Source organism: Amblyraja radiata, chromosome 32, assembly GCF_010909765.2.
Source record: "Amblyraja radiata isolate CabotCenter1 chromosome 32, sAmbRad1.1.pri, whole genome shotgun sequence".
In the NCBI taxonomy this organism is placed as follows: Eukaryota; Metazoa; Chordata; class Chondrichthyes; order Rajiformes; family Rajidae; genus Amblyraja; species Amblyraja radiata.
The window spans coordinates 22,410,685-22,417,081 of record NC_045987.1 but is presented as its reverse complement, the minus strand read 5'-3'; positions in this window follow the sequence as shown (position 1 = coordinate 22,417,081).

The window sequence follows — 6,397 nt, the reverse complement described above, 5'->3', positions numbered from 1 at the left end:
ATCGTGCCAACAGCGCTCCCGTGCTGGGGATAGATGCGGGAGTGGCGTCGGGATTGAAAGGTTGAAGTCTGTGAGGCTGTACTGTGCTATGATCTTCCCCAGTGTCGTTCCCCTCCCACACCCCCTCCCCTCCTCCTCACTCCCCTCTGACCCAGTGAATGCTGGATGTAACCCTTTTAGTCAAAAGTTTCCCCCAACCCCTGGCTCAATAATGAAGCAAAAGATTTACAGACGGCAGTTAACCTACAAACCTGCACGTCTTTGAGATGTGGGAGGAAGCCGGAGGACCCGGAGGAAACCCACATGGTCACAGGGATGAACGTATAAACTCCGTGCAGACAGCACCCGTAGTCGGGGTCAAACCCGGGTCTCTGGCGGTGTGAGGCAGCAGCTCCACCCGCTGCATCACTGTACCGCAGAGTGAGCCCGTTCAATACAGAGCAGCAGGGAAACGTAGCAACAATCAAATCAGAGCATGCCGCCCCTCTCTACAATCACAGCGACTCTCTCATTACTGCCCTAAACTCCTCTGACACAACAGAACTTGGGCAAAATGCGTTTGTCATCTCTCGTTGACTTTTCCCAGCTCTCTCCTTTGATTAGACAAACAGGCTTTGAGTGGCTGAATGAAAAATAATGCGTCCATTTATTCAATCCTTCTGACTAGTCACAATAGATTTCATGTAACAAGTGAGTTCACTCCCACTGGTGCTATAAGCTTATAGGATTAATAAAGCTGAACGCTCTGGCCTCGAGTCTGTGTGGTAATGGGATTGCACGCTGGAGTTACAATAAAGTGTGAATGGTCACCTGTAATTGTTGGCAGTGCCCACATATTACCCAGACCCAGCCAGCAGCTTCTTTATTGCTCATGTATTTCCCCGAGGTGCAGGGGGAGTGAAATGGAACGTTTTATATTGTTCCCAGCCTGGCGCGTTTACACACAGACTGCACCAATTTACACAGGAGTGTGGACGTAATCCATCTACACAGTGGGTGGGTGGAGGGCAGGCGAGGTGTCCCCACACTGCACTCCTCTCCAGACCAGTGGCGCAGCGGTTGAGTTGCTGCCTCACAGCGCCAGAGAACCGGGTTCAATCCTGACCACGGGTGCTGTCTGTACGGAGTTTGTATGTTCTGCCTGCGACCTGCGTGGGTTTTCTCCGGGTGCTCCGGTTCCCTCCCACACTCCAAAGACGTACAGGTTTGTAGGCTAATTTGCTTCGGTAAAATTGTAAATTGTCCCTGGTGTGTGTAGGGTGGTGTTAGCGTGCGGGGATCACTGGCTGGCATGGACTCGGTGGGCCGAAGGGCCAGTTTCCGCGTTGTAACTCTTAACTAAACTAAACCAAACTAAACCTGCCTGAGGGTGGGGAGCAGGCAACCGTGCCCACACCAAAGCTCAGTAGTTGCTGGGGCGACACGCTGCCTCTCAACGCCAGCGACCCGGTTTCAATCCTGACGTTGGGTGCTGTCTGGGAGTGGAGTGCAGGCAAACACGCTTGTACCAAGGCACAGTGGGTACAAGGACCAGGGCAGAGTGCAATTCAACAATCACTGACATTGAGAGCGGCTTTCATGCAGATGCAGAAGAGACACACAACCCTTCACAGGAGTTCACAAACCAGATTTGGCAGCGGCCATACAAAGATATTAGAGCAAGGAACAGCCTGTTTCATGAGCGGCATCGAGGAGAAGAGTAAACGCTGGCACGGTGGCGTGGCTGGTTGAGCCGTTACCTCACAGCGCCAGAGACCCGGGTTCGATGCTGTCTGTGCAGAGTTTGCACATTTTCGCTGTGACCGCGTGGGTTTCCTCCGGGTGCTCTGGTTTCCTCCCACATCCCAAAGCATTGATTTGATGATACTTTATTGTCACATGTGACATGTCACAGTGAAATTCTTTGTTTTGCACCCGATACATAAAGTATGCAAAGGGTCGCCACGTATAAGCCGCCAACAAAGATACAAGGCGCCTGCGTTTGTAGCCAATTGGCTTCTACATTTCCCCTGGTGAGCAGGGAGTGGATGTGAAAGTGCAATAACACAGAACTAGTGTGAACGGGAGATCGCTGGTGGCGTGGACACGATGGGCCGAAGGGCCTGTTCCAGTGCTTTATCTCTAAACTATTGGTTGCTTCAGACAGTTCCCAGGGTACTTTATTGTTTATGATATTGTTTACAGAGTATTATGTTTACATATTCCGTTGTGCTGCTGCAAGTAAGAATTTCATTGTTCCGCTTGGAACATATGACAATAAAACACTCTTGACTCTTCTTGATAGAACCATTCCCACACAGCCCCAGGGACGCAGGTTCGATCCTGACGTCGGGAAGCTCAGTGCCCAAAGATAAAGTCTGCGTGTGGATGGAGCCGCATCTGAGGTGCGACCACCAGCGACTGTCCCGCCAATGCTCAGGAAGGAGCTGTAGATATGCTGGCTTCAACCGAAGATAGACACAAAAAGCTGGAGTAACTCAGCGGGCCAGGCAGCATCTCTGGAGAGAAGGAATGGGTGACGTTTCGGGTCGAGACCCTTCACCAATGCTTGGTGGGTGCAGAGTTCAGTGAGACCATTGTTGGTGCTTCATACGAGGAATACATAGGCCGAATAACGCTGGCTGTAACGAAAGCCGTGTAGTGTTTTGTATTTCTTGGATATATTTCAATGGATAAATATTACTTTTGAAATAATGCAAAATATTTTCCGAAGTTTTCTCTTTCCAATGTGTGGAGATTGGATTTTGCTCTTTTTTTAACTGAGCACGGGTTGTGTTTGATGTTTCCATACCGAGTCTGCACTGAAAGAGTTTGTCTAAGGCCGAGTGGAGCTGTGACAGTCTCTGACACACACACATATATAATCACAATATGATTATATCACACATTGTGATTATAATTAGTCAGTAATTATATCACAACGCTCACACAGGGTGGCCCAAGAGGAATTTAATTAGATTAGAGTCATCGCGTCGTACAGCGTGGAAATAGTCCCTTCAGCCCAACTCATCCATGCCAGCCTTGTCCCACCTTGCCTACGCTTGTCTCATTGCCTGCGTTTGTCCCTCATCCCTCTAAACCTTTTGTTTTGCAGAATTGTGTTCAAAACTTTACAAAGGGAGAGACAAAGGGCTGTCGACTGTTGTGATTTCTTGCACGTTCACCCCAAACTAAAGGACTTTGAGCGTGCAGGACTCTGGCCGAGATCCCCATACAAAGAACCGATGATCTCAATGGAGGGAAAAGCTGTTTGTGCTCTGAGTGCCTTTTCCTGGTCATTTGTCTGCCTCTCCTGTTGATTAGGTCTGTAACGTATTGACGTTCTTGTTGGAAATAAATGTCACAGATATATGACACAGGATCAATACACTGCCACACAGCAGAGACTGGCTCTCGGGCCCAGAGTAGTCTGCACCATCATCCATCTTCCTCCCTCTCCCCCTCTCTCTCAGGGACTCACGCTCCCCCCTCACTCCCACCCACCGCCACATGTCCTGTGCTCACTTCATTACCACGGTAACCGATGTAAGAAGTCTCCAAATGCGGATAAAATCAAGATTGACGATTTGGTGGAAACGCAGGTGTAATAACCCAGGGGTGATTCAGGTGGAGAGCTGATTGATAAGGCCGTCGGCTGCCAGCCTGTTTCGCAGGCCAGTAACCAAACCTCTCCCCCCCTCTCTGTGATCTGCCAGCCAAAGAGGTGTGCAGCATGGAAACAGGCCCTTCGGCCCATCTTGCCCACGCCAAGCAAGGTGTCCATCAGAGCTTGTCCCATTTGCTGGTGTTTAACTCATATACACTTTTCTCGCACTTCAGGGGTCTTTTCTTCTCTCACTTTTGCATTTTTCTTCGTTTTCTTCATTCTTTCCTTTTTTCTCTCTTTTTTTTAAATTTATGTATTAATATCAAAAATGAAGTTGTACGAAAATTGTATAACTTTCATGTCGATTGCTTTATTCTTGTACAATTGCTTCTAATAAAATTAATTCCAAAAAAAAAAACCTCATATACCTCTAAATATTTTCTATCCATGTGCCTGTCTAAATGTCTTCTAAAGAATGCTGCCCGCATTAGAGGGTATTGGCTATAGTGAAAAGTTAGACAAACTTTAGATTGGTTTCACTGATAGAACTATATAAAATGATGAGAGGTTTAGATAAGATAGACATCTGGAACCTTTTCCCCAGGGCGGGAAATGTCAAAGAATATCTTTCAGGTGAGAGCGGAAAAGTTTAAAGGAGATGTGTGGAACAAGACTTTATACACAGAGGGTGGTGGGGGCCTGGAACACACTGCCAGGTGTGGTGGTGGAGGCAGGCATGATAGTGGCATTTAAGAGGTTTTTATTGGCCCATGGATATGCAGGGAATGGAGAGATAGGGTCATTTTGCAGCTCTATAAGACGTTGGTCAGGCGGCATTAGGAATACAATGTAGAGATCGCCCATAGATACAAGAACATTAGTGGTGTAGTAGTGGGGGGTTTTAACTTTCCAAGTATTAACCAGGACAGCCATCATGCCTATGGGCTTGGGTGGCGTGGAATTTCTTATGTGTGTTGCAGATAGTTTTCTCAATCAATATGTAGATGGCCTCACGAGAGAAGAGGCAACATTTTACCTCCTCTTGTGAAATATGATGGGGCACTTTGAGACCAGTGACTGTAAATTAATAGAACATAGAACATCACAGCACAGGAGTGGGCCCTTACGCCTACTGTGTTTGTGCCAAACATGATGAGTTAAACTGATCTCATCTGCCTGTACATGACCCTTATCCCAATATTTCTATTTGCCTATCTACAGTAAAAGCTTCTGAAACACCACTATCGTATCTGCCTCCGACACCACCCCTGGCAATGCGTTCCAGGCTCCCACTGCTCTCAGTGTAAAAAAAACTTGCCCCGCACATCACCATCAAACTTGGACAAGTGTTGGACATTTTCATCTTGGGATAAAGGTTTTGACTGTCTACCCAGTCTGTGCTTCTCATCATTTTATATATCTCTATCGAGTCTTGCATCAACCTCTGATTTAGTTTAGTTTAGTTTAGTCTAGAGATACAGTCTAGTCTAAAGTTTAGTCTGGAGATGCAGAAACAGGCCCTTTGGCCCACCGAGTCCGCACCGACCAGCGATCCCCGCACACTAAAACTATCCTACACACACTAGGGACAATTTTACATTTATACCGAACCAATTAACCTACAAACCTGAACGTCTTTGGAGTGCGGGAGGAAACCGAAGATCTCGGAGAAAACCCACGCAGGTCACAGGTAGAACGTACAAACTCCGTTCAGACAGCACCCGTAGTCAGGATCGAATCCAGGTCTCTGGCGCTGTAAGGCAACAACTCTACCGCTGCACCACCGTGCCTCCCTACTACGCTGATGTTCCAGAGAGTATAATAATTATGGATAAGGATAATAATTATGGAAAATGTTGAAATCCTAAATTGCGGCATGGCCAATGTTGATAATATTAGTCAGGAACTTTCAAAAGTTAGAGACAAAATAAATGGTAGATGTTGGGGGAACTCAGCGGGTCAGGCAGCATCTGTGGAGGGAATGGATAGATGATGTTTAGGGCCAGGACACTTTTTCAGACGGGACACATCTTTGGACTTTCAGAAGTGGGTTGAAGGAGGCTGTTCACAGGTTTAGTTTAGTTTAGTTTAGTTTATTGTCACGTGCACTGAGGTACAGTGAAAAGCTTTTGTTATGTGCTAACCAGGCAATGGAAAGCCTATACATGATTACAGTCGAGCCATCCACAGTGTACAGATATGTGATAACGGGAATAATGTTTAGTACAAGATAAAGTCCAGTAAAGTCTGATTCAAAATGGTCTGAGGGTCTCCAATGAGGTAGATGGTAGCTCAGGTCTGCTCTCTAGTTGTTCCTAGGATGGTTCAGTTGCCTGATAACAGCCTGGTAAATAATAGCAGGCCTAATATTGCCCGGTACAGAGATATTTAGCAAATGGGAGGTTTTTAGACATGAGGTAAGGTGAGCTCAGGGACAGTCTGTTCTTGTTAGAGTGAAGGGCAAGGCTGACAGGATTTGGGAACCCTGAATAACACGAGTTGTTGAAGCTCTCATCAAGAATAAGGAAGCATGGGTCAGGTGCAGGCAGCTTGGATCACATGAATTCCTTGAGCGGTGTAGGAGTGAGAGGGACATCAGGCGAGCAAAACGCCAACATGGGATAGTATTGGCAGGAGAAACCAAAGATTGGAAGTCGAACCAGTGTAGGGCCTAAACAGGGCTCTGGGGAGTGATGTGGAGCAGAGGGATCTAGGAATGCAGGTACACAGTTCCTTGAAAGTGGTGTCCCAGGTAGATAGGGTGGTAAAGAAGGCTTTCAGCACATTGGCCTTCATCAGTCAGAGTATTGA